A 15,521-nucleotide genomic window follows, 5' to 3' on the forward strand; every position below is an offset into this window, starting at 1 on the left:
GTGCTAAACAAGCAGAGCCACCATGTATTACAGAGGTGGATTTCATCTTCATGAATTCACAGGTTGTGTTTCAGAGACAAAGTGAGATGCGAAAAACAGCATTTTACAATCTGCTTTGCAATTTCCCAGCATTTTTTATTTCAAAGACATGAAAGAATTAAGACAAACTGGTTTTTAATCCTGATAAGACATGGAAACATTCATCACTCTCATTTCCAAAATCAAGAAAAAGAAGGAAATAGAAACTCAAGTCTCATGCCAATTCTGGTGCCATAAATCACAAGAAAATTTTATCAGAAAAGTTTAATAGGGAGGTAAGGCAAATTTTTCAGGTTATTCTACTAAACAATACTTGCTAAAACTTTAGCAAGCAGTTCTGAATACTTTGGCTGGCTGTAGCTGACATGGCCAGGTCATGCACAGTTCAGTTGGACTTTATTGGCATGACAACATCTTCACACACAGCTACAGGAAATCAGCAATGCAGCTGGGAGGGAACACAAACTCCTGAGTAGCAATTCTGTGTATTAATGACAATGCTCTGCTTCCTAGTCCCTTACATCCTCACAGCATTTTTCAACCATTAACTAATGCATCAGTGAGATTTGTTTGAGATGGAGATGCAATAAGCAAACTCAAAATGAGGAGCATGTAGGGCCACCATTTCAGTGGGAAAAGGTTAACTCACTCTAATTAAATCCCACAGAGCCTCTCTGTTCAGAAACCACCACATTTTAAAACCAGTGAGAGTTACCATCTCATTAACAGGGAGGTTAGCTGCTGTAAGTCTGCTATATATAAACATTTTTAATCCTTATTTCTGCTGGAAAACATTGTAGAGGAATATTATATTCAAAAATCTTTGTCAAAAAGGCTAAACAACTGCTAATCACTGCATTTACACCCTCATTCTGACCTAAATTCACATAGCTCTGCAGACTTTTCCTGCACAGCCATACACAAGACCCTCCACGCTGTCTAACACAGCCAGAGGAGCACACAGCAGCCTCACAGCAGACACCTCCGACTCAGGACAGAGTGTCACACTTGCTGTCACCAAGAGGGAAGTATCAGTCCTGCTCCTGGTGGTGATGGTGATGTCTCTTGCTGTTCAGAGCTCCTGTGGACCCAGCTGTCTCTCCTGCTCCAGGACTGCAGGCACACACGCTGAGCATCACCAGGGATAAGTGCCACCAGAATTCCTCAGCTCCATGAGACACAGGAACCACAGCACCAGCACAGCCTGAGCCTTGCTCACACGTGGTGCCAAGGGTGGAGCTGGCATGAGGCACTGATCTCTGCCTTTCACTGAGCACAGGCTTCTTTGTATTGGTCCTATCATCATATGACCTCTCCTCACTATGTTATTTATTATTGCCACAGAGAAAAAGGTTTTCACATGTTTGGTATATGTGCAGACACTAAAACTTTGCCTACTCTCAGAAAGATATTTGATTTATATTAATGAAGTGCTAGTTTGGAAGTGAGTGACTGCCTAAGAAGTTTTATTCAGTTGAAGTGAGACCCAAGGAAATATACGCCTCATTTAGGACTCATAGTCAAGAAGGAGGAAGAACTCATGCCAGCTAAAAGAGAATAGCAAACAGCATAGGTGTTGTTAGCAATTCACAGATATTATCCACAGCTTTACTCATTGAAGTACAAATTTACAAAGTCACTGCTGGTTATATGACAGAGGGGCTTATTTCCAACACAGTCATGGGTTAATAACTTTAGTTAGCTTGTAGCAGTTGAAAAGTAGCAATAGGCATCATCGCTGCTGTTATGGCCACAGGGTGGTAACAGAATTCAATGAGTTCTAGAAAAAAATACTCAAAATGTCAAAACATAAGCTTAACTGAAAAAAAAGGCTGAAGTGTAAGCCCAACCCAGAGAATGGAAAAGTACTGGATAAAACACTGGAAAATATACTGCAGGGAACAATCCCGCCTTGGCAGTGAGATAGACTAAATGACCTAATACAACTTTTCCGTCTCTAATTTATACGATTCTGTGATTCAACAAAAACAAACTGTGAAATTAAAAACTGAAGCAAGTCTACAACTTGACTACCACATTTTATAAATGCATATATACTAGATTCTATAGGCATTTAAAGTAGTGACTGTCTTGGCACTCAAACTACAGAAGATATATGCAGACTGTCAGATTTCCTCTTAAAACATTCATCTGGCTGCCAGGCTGAGCAGATGCCAGCAGCCTCAGAGATAGACCTAAGAATAACCTTTAAGATGCTCTGGAAAGAAATAATCACTCAAACTGAAAAAGTCAATTATAGTGACTGCCATGAGCTAAAACTCTGTTTGCATTGAGACAATCAAGGTAAAGAACAAAAAAAAAAAAAAAAAAAAAAAAACCCAAAAAAACCCCCAAACCAACAACAAACAAAACAAAACAAAACAAAAAACATGGACAGAGATAGGTTGGGCCCTCAATGTCATCAGCTATGTTGAAGAATGGATACTCCACAGGATAGGCACCTACTGTTCTTTTACATGTTGTGCTTCTCCTGTGTAGGGACACTGACAAATAAGTTGGATACATGCACTTCATAAAAAAATTAATAAAATATGTAATATATCCAAGTCCCTTCCAAGCTTTTTTTTTCTTATAAGGATCTTCTTTTAAATGAAATCCCTACTCTTAAGTGACTGAAAAGAGAGATATATATTTAGGTTCTCTTAGCTTAGTTTAAAAGTATTCCAAATGAGAATATGTACCAACAAAGACTGTCCTGTTTTCTGAGAAGGAAATACTGACTTACAAATGTGCTTCCCCATGCAGATAATCCTGTGACCACAGAAGTTCCTGCAGTTGTAAATAATTTGAGACCACCTGGACATGTCTAATGTAGATAGCCTGGGGAAATAAGTCATTCAAAAGAAAAACGAAGTCCTCTTATTTGAGTCCCTGGGTACAGATCTGTAGCTCTAAGGCTAATCAATTAGCTCCTGGCAGAAGAATGGGTGGCTCTGTTCTGGAGTACCAGCTTCAGTGCCTCTCTAAACAGTGGAAGAGCCCTGTCATCCTGTTTTAAATAAGGAAAAAGCTTCACCACTGAGGAGGACAAGTATGTGATTTAAACAAATAGTTTATTAAAGGAGCAATTGTGAAAGAAAAGATTAATCCCTTTTTTTTTTAAAGGAGTGTTTGTGCCATCTGAGAAAAATAGCTACTGTGAATTGCCTTTCCACAACAGTGAGTTTCCAATTATTAAATAACGGGGTTTTTTTCTGAAAGGAAAAAAGAGCACTAGTAGTGTTGAAAAAAGCAAATGCTGGACAGACCATAATCAAGATGATTGCCACTAGAGTGAAATCAAACAAATCTACTTGGGAAGGTGACAAAGAAATTTCCTGATGGTAAAATAAAAATAGTAGATCCATAAAACCACAGGCTCCTTCAGCTGCTTTTAAACTCCTTTAAAATTGCCTTATTCATTACTGTCCCACTTTTTACATCTGCTTCAGCCCTTGTTCTACAGCAGATGCTAAAAGAGGCATCAAATCCTTACAGAATCCGAAGTCTGGTGACTTAAGGATGTTTTAACAAACTGAGATATTTAGGAGCCAGTACAACTGATTTTCAGCGAGGTTTGGGCTCCTGGGACAGGATTCACAAGCGAATTTAATTCAGAGGCTCAGAGTTCCTACTGCAGTGTCCCAGCTGTGACCCTGGAGGCCACAGCTCTCAGTGGCACAGGCGGCACAGAAGCATTGGCTGGACAGGACCTGCAGAAGCCCCAGGAAGGAGCTTGATGCTAAAGACAGAAATGCCACACCTTGTCTCCTCATTACAGTCAGCTTAGCTTGTCTATCTTTAGCTGCTGCATTTGTTTGGCCACTATAAATATATTTGCCTGCAGATATGTCAAAACTGTAAGTTAGACCCAGTTTTAGAAGTTACAGATCTAACATAGCTGCTTGACTGTGCAATTCTTTGTACAATTCATGGAATGGGGCATAACATGAACACCCCATCCAGTAAATCAGCAGACACATGGAAGAGAAATGCTCCACCAGGCTGAGCCAGAGGATATTTTGTGAGTTGAACTTCGAGTCACAAGCTGAGCAAAGCTCCTGGCTCCACTTGTGTTTCACAGCCATGAACTTTACAGAGCCAGGAAGCTCAGCCTTCTGCAGAAAAATGGAGGGAAAGAAGGGAGAGATAGAAGCCAAAAAACTCCCTTGTAGTGTTATAACTGGGATATTTATTTCAAAGATCCACATTCATTTTCCTCTTTGGGTAATTGAATCTCAGCCCAAGCTTCTCTATGCATGTGCTTTTGGGTGTCTGGGGACAATGTTACTCAATTCCTCAGATCTTTCCTTTTCCATTAATTAAGTAGTCTGCTCTTTAGGGTAGCAAGAGGAAAGCAAGAAATTAAATAAAGGAAAAGGCTGAAGGAAAAAAACACCCCCTAACTTGCCAACTAGAACATTTCCAAGAGAAGTAGGACACCTGGAGCTGAAACAAAATTGGATGAACCCCATTTTCCAGAGCTACATTTTCTAACCAGGTCATCCTCCTGCAGCTGAGAGATGCTAAAGAACATGTAGAAAATTTGAGTCTGAACTAAGTACATCTACCCAGCAGGAAAAACAAGATACATTTAAGGATGTGCTATATTGACCAAAGTACTACTACTGCAAGTATTTTAAACAGGTCTATACACCAACCAGAAGGAAAACCAGAGGGCATTTTGACAAAGGTGCACAGGCAGCTATGATGGTACTCAGTCCTCGGATTTAGAAGAAACAGGGTGGTGATGTGGATCTACACTTTGATGACAAGGGTTTAATAGGGTACCTTTGGGAAATGAGCCTGCAATACCCACAGTGTGTTTGGAGAGGGATCAGTGGGGTTTTCTGAAGCTGCCTCTGCTGTGCAGGGCAGTGTCCTGCAGGGACACCTGAGGAGTGCCACACCTGCAGGTGCCAGAGCTGTGCTGAGCAGGGCCAAGGGCCTCTGGCCATGAGAGCACTGCACTCCATGGGCGCCCCAGCTGGGCCAACATGGCCCAAATTCTGTTCTCTGTTTATGGCAGTTAACTACAACTTTTTATGCCCATATCTATATTCTTACCCTAAGGAAGCTCTTAATTATGCTGAACAGCATAGTATGCACACCCCATCAAAAATATTAAGGATGGTCCTTCATTAGTCCTTCATACCCATCTTCCCTATGAACTGGGTCAGATGGTGCAGTACACACAGTTTGAGTAACCAGGGTAGGAAATTTGAAAGACCACATAATTCTCTTGCAAACAATATAAGGTGTTTCAATATGCTATTTCAAACAATTTTTTTTTATTATTTGCTATTTTAATAGCTAAAAACATAGTAATATAAAATACCAGCACTTATTTTTTTTCCTCAGAAAATTGTAAAACTTTGAGAGTTTGGGACCACATAGAACAATGGCAGATTTTAGAAAGCTTGAAATATATTATGGAATGAAATGTCAGCTTTCCTCATACTTATATGCAATTTAGGCCCCTAGCTGCAGTGAGCTATCTGGTTTTATGGGGTTTGTCCAGATAGTCTGGATTCTTTGGTCTGAATCTGCAAATTTTTTTCCCATGCTCAACTTTCTTACTGTGTGTGGTCCCACAGAAATCAATACAACTTCTCACAGTAGTTAAACTAAAGATGAGTGTGATTTTTTGAGTGTATCTCATGGCCTGAGACTGCATATTCCCATGGAAAAGCAAGTGTTACCTAGGGAGAGGGAAGGTTCTCTCTGAATTACCTTAAACACTTATTATTCTGTGTAAAAAATGCAGATAAAATTATAGTGTCACATTTTCCAGCTGAAACTGTCTGGAGGGTTTCTTATATGAAGCCAAGAATCATAAGTCAAAAACTTAGAATAGTCAATGAGTGTTTCAAATTATTCCCTTATTTTCTCAAGTTGCTTGGGCAAGGATATTTTACATGGCTCCTAATTTATTATCTTTCATAATAAGGAATGTTTTGCAGGAATATAACATGATGGAATATGGCTTAGCATATTATTAAATATAATCATCAAGATTGTATGGTCATGTCTCTCTTTCTCCAAGATATTTGGGTAACTGGCAGTTTCATTCTTCATAGATTTCAAACTCTATTTATATTGTTAAAAGAGCTTAACAAAATGGGTGCTCTGGTAGGTTACCACTGCTTTTCCTTACTGGAGGGCAAGTGCTGAGTCAGAGGGACCATGCAGAAATTCCAGTGGTCCAGGTCATTATATTAATCTCAAATGAGACTAAAAGTCCACATTTGAAAGAATTATTAGTATCAAGAATACTATTCCTTTTTATTAGTGTTTGGATTTCACATAGCACCAATTTAAAACAGTCATTCTTTTTAATTTACCATTGGGGGGTAAAGAAATCACACAGAATCACATAAAGTCAAGTTTAATATGAAGCAAGGACTGATCCCAAGCCTTGCATTATGCAGAGGAAAATTGTGTAGTCAAATAACAGCTGCCAGCTGTGATTTTGAGCCAGAACAACAGCTTTTCTCAGCAGTGTGCTGGGAGACGTCTCCAGTGTGTGGGATGGTTTGCATGCTCAAGGGGAATGGGCTGTGTCACTTCTGTGAGGAGCAGAGTGAACTGAGGGAAGGCAGAAGCAGAAAGATGGGGACAAAAATAAGTACCTGTGCCCTGACTTGCCTCAGTGGAATACAGAGAATGTCAATCATCTGCATTGCAGCCATTTTTAGGATTTTTGCCTTCCTCCCACTGCCAGGCTGGAGCAGCAGCTTATGCAAGTATGTCTTAGGCCTGAAAAGAGAGAGGAGTAAGAGCAGGGCCAGCCACACAGGCCAGGCACTAACAAAAGTGCTTCCAAAAGTCCCCATGAAATATTATCTCTCCCAGGCAGCTGTTCAATACCTCATGATGTGTTAGGCACTGCCTTCCTGCCAGCACATTCACCCCAGCTCGCTGCTCTTTATTAGATTGTGAATTCAAAAGCATTGCTCCCATTGCTCCACAGACAGCTTCCCTCCCCAGGGACCCAGAGCTGCTCTCACAGCCCTCAGATACCCCAGCACCATCCAGGGCATCATTCATCTCAATATATTAAGCACTCAAATGCCTAGGAATGCACTCTGATCCACATGCAAGTAAAACAAAGCTTTGTTTTATGCACATGTATGTGACAAAAAAAGAGTAGGTCACTTCTGCAGATGGCAAAGTTAAATTAGTTAGATTTGTCACCATTTTGGTTGCAAATTTCTTTTGTCTGCCTGTGTTGAAATCTTCTTTTTGGTGACATTGTGTCTTTCAGGGAAAGCCAAATGGAAAAAAAAAATAGATGCTGGATGCTCCTGCTCAGTGAGAGCAAGTCCCTTGTACCCACCACTGGCCCAGCCTGACTGTAAGCTGGCACACAAACACAAAACATGCTGAAGAGTGCCAGCCCAGCAGGATCCAAGAGGCATCAACAGTTGTTAATCTGCTGAGGTTTTAATAAAAGAATGAAAAAGAAACAAATCTTCTGTGTGAGCAAGATGAATATACAAATAAGTTCCATGAGGAATAATTCAAAAGAAGTTTGGGATAATTTACTGCTGTTTGGATTAGTCAGCATAAATAAAAATATATTTATTCACAGTCTTAAATCCAGGCTAGGACTAAGGACCTGTTCCACAAGGCTCAATCTGCCATATAACTGGAGTTTAGAGTAAGTCTTCAACAAATCTCAGAGAATATTTTATTGCTCACCCCTTTGTACTGCAAACCCTCCTGTAAGTAGCCTCTTCTGTTACTGACATAAATGCAGATTGTTTTCCCTCAGAGAACTGAAAATGGAAGGCAATAATTCCTTGGTGAGTCAAGCTGAAACTTTCTGAATTACTAAACAGTCATTTAGCCAAGATCCAAGACCACCTATGAGTGTAGCAGAAGCTCACAGGTAACATGGACAAAGGGTGCAGCACTGAAGATCTGTGACCTCCAATTTTTATCTGTGTGGTGTTACACCTACTGGCAATGGGAAAAATGGGTGTCCTGGAAAACATGGACAGCAACAGCTCCTCTCATCTGGGCTGCATCTGTTCAGCACCTTGGGGGGCCAGAGGAGTCCTGATTTCTGCCAGAGCCATGAAGAGCACCAGGAGACACAAACCAGTCTCACCACACAGGCCAAAGCATTCGCCAAAAGTTGACCACAATGAATGTCAGGAAGATCAAATTAGGGTCAAGACGACTTGGTGTCCTGCTGCTTGCTGCTTACTCAGAAATAATTTCCTCTTTATGTGAGTTGTTTGCTCAAATGAGGTTTGTAAGAGCCCTTATCTGGCTCAGCCTCTGGGCAGCAATGTTTGCCTCGCTGGGTGAAATCATGCAGCCACCGAAAGGAGTGGGAACATTCCTTGGGATTTCAAATGGGGACAAAGCCTGAGGTAACACACACTATAGTACATATTTCCTTCAACTCCCCACAAATTAAAAAACCTGCCCATTAACAAAAATTAAAATCAACTTAAAATTATAACAATTGCAACATCTATTTTCTTCATGAAATTCTTTTTTTGTCCTGAAGAGAAGTCTACCCATACAGCTAACTTTATCCATTATTTCATGCTAAAAGTCGCTGTATTCCCCCACTAAGGTTGAGGACAAATATTGCATTACCTCCTAAGAAAAGTATGTCAAGAACTTGATCATTTCATATATTAAGCAGATTGATTCAGGTTTCCAAAGATTTTCTGCTTAGTTTTCAAGCCACTTTAGGCTTGCACTCACCTACCAGTTCACCCTTTTCCTCACTGAATTTTGAGCCACTTGCAGAAAGACAGAAAGAATTCTGTATTTGCCATGATACATGAGATATAAATATAATTTCATTTGTAAATTAATCTCATGTTGTCTGACTTTTCCATTGTCCTCAAAGTTTCTTAGATTAATTTGTTTATAAATATCTTTCCCTTTTTTGCCTTTCTTTCTCCATTTAATTGCTTTTTGGGTTCTCCATTAGCCTTCAGATAGTGTTTTATCTAATTTTGTGAGATTATGGAATAAGCATCATATGAGCTTTTGATTTCACAGTTCTCTTCCTCCATCTTTGCAATTCATATTTTCCTATTTCATGTTTTAAAAGTGCCTTGGTTTTAAAGTAGTCATGAAAGATGGAATCCTTCCCTGTGAGAGATTGTAAATGCTGGACTGCTGGCAGCACAGAAGCAGAAGGGAAATGTACCAAGTGTAACCTGAATAAGAATTCTCCTTTTCTGGCAGCGTTTTCCACTTCTGCCAATGCAAAGGCAGCAAGCCCAGTTCACCTGGTCCAACCCACCTGCTGTGCCTGGTTTGGTGCAGTCCAATGCATATCTAAACTTGTCTATAGATTTCGCTCCTTATTATCAGTTTCTTTACCCAGATATATAAATAGTGACCACCTGTTAGAACCAAAGTCCCTAAAGTATTCCTATAGAACAGATACCACAGAAATCTACCTTTATGTTTGGGTTTCTTTGGAATTTTTTCACTCAGTGATTAGTCATCACTCCAGGAAACCACAAATTTTTTTTTGCATCAGAATTTAATTCTTTATTCACTCTATGCTCCTCAATAAACATGTTCATGTGGAGAGATAGTTTTATCCAGCTAATACCCAACTGCTGCTGAGTTAATCAAACAGAAGCAGCAAGGAGGCAAAACCAGAGAACAGACCTGCCACTTACAGACTTTGCAGCCAGGGATGGGCAGGCACCCAACCTTGCTGGAGATAAACAGCTCAAAAAATGTTCTTATCCAGATTGTTTCTGTCCCTCTGCCTGTTAAAAAAAAAAAAAATTTAAAACAAATTTAGAAGGACTGAAACAACTTCAGAAATGAGGCTTTAAAGCAGCATTGTTCAAATCTATGAAAAATAAAAGAAAAGAAAGCAAAGAGAAAATAAGTCTGTCCAGCCTCATCCAGGGAAGCAGAGATGCAAGGGACACATTGACGCATTTTCAGCCTGTGCTCTGCCTCTGCCCACCTTCCAGTCATTTTTAGCAACTCCCATGTGATTTTGTTAGAAGTAAAGCAAGGGAAAATGAATTTTCCATAGAAATGGAATTCCTTAGGGAAGTGATTACTCACTGACCCAAAGCACATCAGAGAAGGACCTTTCTGTCCTTGACATTCAGTTTGACCAAGAGCACACTTCTGTAAGACTTGAGACTTCCTGAAGCTCTGCTGAGACTTGCAGGACACAGTGTTCAAGCAGCCCTATTCAAACTCAAGACTGAGCTCTGGCCATCTTATTGTTCATTTTCCTCCATTTACAGCACTTTTTAGAGGAGAAATTAAAAGGGCAACATTTCATTCAACAATTGCTACAATCAAGTGCAGCTTAAAGAGTTAACTTCAAATGATGTTATTGTCATGATGCTGTTCAAAGTGCCTTCTTCACAAGAATCCTATTTGTAACTGTCTTCCAAATACACCTGGAATAAGATTTCCAAACACTGAGGTTTCCCTGAAGCACTGACCAACTTTCAGTCATCTCTAGGTGAAGCTAATTCACAGTCTAGTGCAAAATCCATCTGGTCTAATTACGTGACAGAGTTTGACTCTCCCTGTTTCTCACCCTTTTCTATTCAGTCCTGTGCAAGATGGAATAAAAAACTTAATTCTAAATGTTGGAGACCAGCAAACTGAAGAGCTGTTAAAGAAATCAAGCAGGCCTCTTAAAGAAAGTGATTTTCCTTGCATCAGACAAAATGCTGTGCAATGGAGACCCATTAAGTGAATACATGAGGAAGCTGGTCTGTAGTGCATCCAGCACAATGGCTGAAAGAACACTGTTAAATTTATCTATCCAACCCAAAATATATTTCACATAATGTGACAGACTGCTCAAACAAGTATTCTCACTCAAGGGAACTGCTAAAGTATTTGGGTGCAATGTGCATGTATATTTAACAGATTTATACTTCAGATGGAGTAACCCTTTGCAGGTTTACCATGCTTATGGCTTCAAAATCAGGATGTGAGTCGACTGACTGCTAATAGGGACTTTATTGATGCCTTTTCCAGTGCAGAAGGAAAACTGTGTAGTACACTGGTATTGACTTTCACAGCTCCTGACTATTCTTTGTACGTGTTTCTTGCTGTTTTGAGGGGACTTCTGACTTCATTTCATTCCATATGCAAAGCCAGTAAAGCTGTCACCAAAGGGACTTTGGAAAAGTTTATTTGAAAAAGAAAGGAAAAAAAAAGTTTATTTGAAAGAAAAAGAAAGTTTATTTGAAAAAGAAAGTAAAGTTCTATTTTAAAAAATTAATTTTTCCTCTTCTTGCTTTCTGAATAAAAATGTTTAGGGTAAAAACATATTTCTAATGTCTATGGGACCTCTGGAGCATTATTGATTTGAATGAATTTTATAAACTGTTTAAATTACAAATTTCCTAAGCATCAGTCAGTAATCAAAAGCTTTGTTAATATTCCATCCTCTGCAAATTATGTGTATGCCTTTTCTGAAGAAAATTCTTGGAAATAGAGGTTCCCTATTGAACAGGAGCTATCTCAGACTTTCAGGAGGACAAAATTCAAATGCTTTCCTGGAAACCCCGCACTGCAGTCATTCATAGAGCAGACTATTCAAATAATATAATGTCAAGTCAGCTGACCTCTACTGTCAAACAGGAATGAAAAAGAAAAGCAGCATCTTAATTAGGAAGGCTCCAAATCATATATAAATTCATAAATCAATGGCAATCACTCAGAAGCTGGTAGGGAACCAGACACTTAATCAGTGAATTAAAGTAACGTGCTTCATTCAGCTGCCACTCTTAAACAATTTCTGTCACGTATTTTGCCACAACGTTCAGGTATGAAGCATATTTCATTATATAGTTTGGAAATCCCAGGGGTGTGGATAACTGCAGCATCCTTAGAAATTCCAGCTGCCTTTAGTAGTCACATTAATCATTCTTTCTCCTAACCTTAGCACAATGAAAAGATTCAGCAGTCTTCAAAATGTCCGTCTCTCCCACAAAAATCTTCATATTCTGAAAAATTACAAACCTGGTTTAGAATTGAATTCAAATTTTCTCATGAAGGAATTTCCTGGAAAAAAGAAATAAGGAATTAATGTCGTTATGTTTCCTGGTTGATTAAAGTTTTCCACAGCAAATGAAAATGGCAAAATCTGTTCATATGGGATGTCAGAGAATTTTGGCCTTTTTTTCCTGTGCAAAAGTATTGATTTTGAAAATAGCAGACTTCTCTTTCAGACAGTCACTTCCACAAAAAAATCTCTGCTCTGCCCATTAAGCTCAAGAAGTTGTCCAGATTCTCCAAAAAGTTGACATATATCACACGCAAAGGCGCCATGAAGTATTTTGTCTATAACATTATAACAAAAAATGTGTTACTATCTTTTTGTAGTGTCTAGCAGTACCTCCTTGTCTTAGAGTGGAAATGCAATGGAAAAGAGAATTCCCAGTAAAACAACTTCAGGAACTACTGATACCATGAGGCAATGTTTCCTAGATGTACTGACATAAAACATCGCAGAAGGGTCAAACTTCCAATTTCAGCAAAGTCAGGACTTTTTCCCTGACAAAATGCTGACATTTCAGTGAAAATACATATGATTTTGTAGTGTGTTTGCATTTCACTTGAAAAATAATTTTTTTTTTTAGGGTAGGATGAGTGTTTCCAGACAAGCTCTCTTAAGGAGTGAAAATGGTTGGCAGAAGTTCAGTTCTAAGACCATTGCTCGTCGCTTTGGGACATGCATCTACCACCACAGAAGCAGACATTCTCCAGATCTGGTCTGAGAGAGCAGTAAAAGCTCATCACAGCAAAAACAATCTGACTTTGCTCCAAAAGAGACAAAACAGAGATTCACCAAGCTATATACCACCTGGAATGGCTTTGCATGTCAAACTTCAAATGTATTCTGTGAGAGAGGAGTTTATTTTCTTTTTGCTTCCAAGAAGCTCCTTATTAAAACAAATCAGTTTGTGGGATTTATGGCACCTATACCCATTGACAGAGTCTTCACAAAGCTACTTGTGTGTTGTCAGGCCATTAGATATGCTGCTGGGTGAAGGTACAAAGAAGGTACATCACCTGTGCAATAGATTTCTTCACCCCATGACAGCATTTCATTTTTCCCCTATCTGGAGACAGAATGAATACACCAAGGATCTTAGGAAACAACTCCATGAGATAAGATATAAGGGAGCTTTTGCCAGCTTAAGCCAATACAAGGTCCAGTGAGATTTTCCAGCTGGAATTTGCTTTTCCTGCCTCTTGCATGTGCACTCCCAGCCAACGTGTGAATTTGTCATCAGGCACTAACAAATTACTGTTTGTTTTGCTGACTGCCCATGTCATCCCCAGCAGGAGGAGCAGAGTGCAGGGCCAGAGGTCTCACAGCTGGAGCAGCAGCCCCCATGGCAGACAGGAGCCAACTGCTGGGATCCAGTGAGTCCCTGCTCCCCACACAGGCTGGTTGTGACCGTGTTCACAGGGGTTTTCAGGTGAGGGAAGAGATGAGAATGTTGACTCCATGTTCAGAAGGCTTGATTTATTATTTTATGATATACATTACATTAAACTATACTAAAAATAATAGAAGGAAAAATTCTCCTCAGAAGGCTAGCTAAGCTAAGAATAGAATAGAAAGGAATCATAACAAAGGCAGCTGCCTTGGGCTCTGTGTCCGAGTCAGCTCTGCTGTGGTTGGCCATTAATTACAAACAAGCAGATGAGTCCAGTCACAGATGGACCTGTTGCATTCCACAGCAGCAGATAACCATTGTTTACATTGTTGTTCCTGAAGCCTCACAGCTTCTCAGGAAGAAAAAATCCCAAGAAAAGGATTTTCACAAAAAGATGTCTGTGACAGCTGATCCTGCTGCACAGACTTGCAGCCAGGTCTCTTCCCACTGTTTTGCCATGCCTGTGCTCTGTAACCCCAGCTTCAGGAGAGGTTTCCTTTTTACAGCCAAAATTGGTCAGCTCTAGCAGAGAGCAAGGCAACAGACCCAGAAGTAACCCAAGATTGCCAAAACCCTCTCAGGTAAAATCACCCTGCATGTGACAGAACTGTGTCCTGTCCCCACACACTCTTAATCAATGCCAATTACTCTTTTCTTTATAAGGCATTATTTAGAGATTCTGTTACATGTGTTGCAAGGACTTCATCATTCTTTCAATTTCTCAGTCTACAATGGGAGTAATCTCCATAGAGCAGCAAATGATGATGGATGAGTAATTTAAACCAGGAGACTTCTATGTTGATTCAAGAATATCACTGGAAGAGCTTTCTCTAGATTTCAGAGCATAGTTGTTGGGGTTTTTGTTGGATTTTTTTAAATACATATATATTTGTCACTTATACATTTCAAGAGCATTACCTCAAGAGGAACCCTTTCTGCCCTCTCATATTTAACATTCATGTAGCAGTAGTCAGCAGCCCTCTCCTCTCCTCTCCTCTCCTCTCCTCTCCTCTCCTCTCCTCTCCTCTCCTCTCCTCTCCTCTCCTCTCCTCTCCTCTCCTCTCCTCTCCTCTCCTCTCCTCTCCTCTCCTCTCCTCTCCTCTCCTCTCCTCTCCTCTCCTCTCCTCTCCTCTCCTCTCCTCTCCTCTCCTCTCCTCTCCTCTCCTCTCCTCCTCATTACACATATTTATCTAACAAGCCTACTAATTTTTAGCTTACGAAAGACTTTATTATGGAGGAGTGGAGCTAAAAGAACTCTTAAATAGGCTATTCCTCTCTCCTTTTCTAAACCTCTTTCCTTCTATCACTTTGGTGAGCTGTGATGATGTCCCTGACCAGTCTGTAACAACCTGACCTCAATTCCTCATATGGTCTAAATATCACCAGATTCTATCTGACACACTAAGAATGAAGTAGATGATGCTTTACCATCTCTTTCCCCATCGGAACTGCAGACCAAGCACTTATATGACAAGACTATATGTGGAAACACTCTAAAGGCATCCTCCTTTAAAAAAGAGAGAATATATATATATATATATATATATATAGAGAGAGAGAGAGAGAGAGAGAGAGAGAGGGAGAGGGGTTTTCTGTTGCTAAGTTCACTGGAAAAAAAATTAAATTCCGCTTCCAGGTGCTCCCTACAAGCTGAAATTAGAGGATGACCTCACAAGCACAAATATAATAAATATACCTTTACCAAATTTATCAATTTAAAAGAAGGGCAAAAAATCATTTTCTGCTGCAAAATAAAAAAAATGTCCTAAACATTGTCTGTGATGTTAACCTTTTACCAAACACAATTGTGTAGCAGATTGCTGCAGTAACTGCTGTAGTGATCACAAAAGAAAAGAGCTAGGTCTGTCAAATGAAATTGAAGTCTTGCATGCACCCCTGAGAACAGCCCTCTCCCTCTCAAGGTGCCTGTCTGCCTTCCTTTCCTCAGCCCTCAGGGCAGAGAGGAAGCCTCACCTCGGGTTTGTGTTGCCAGGCAATGAAGCTGTGCTGCAGAGAGGGGAATTCTGAATCTCGGCTCTCTAACTTTCTGCAAAATGC

This window comes from Ammospiza caudacuta, chromosome 1, assembly GCF_027887145.1.
Source record: "Ammospiza caudacuta isolate bAmmCau1 chromosome 1, bAmmCau1.pri, whole genome shotgun sequence".
NCBI lineage: Eukaryota > Metazoa > Chordata > Aves > Passeriformes > Passerellidae > Ammospiza > Ammospiza caudacuta.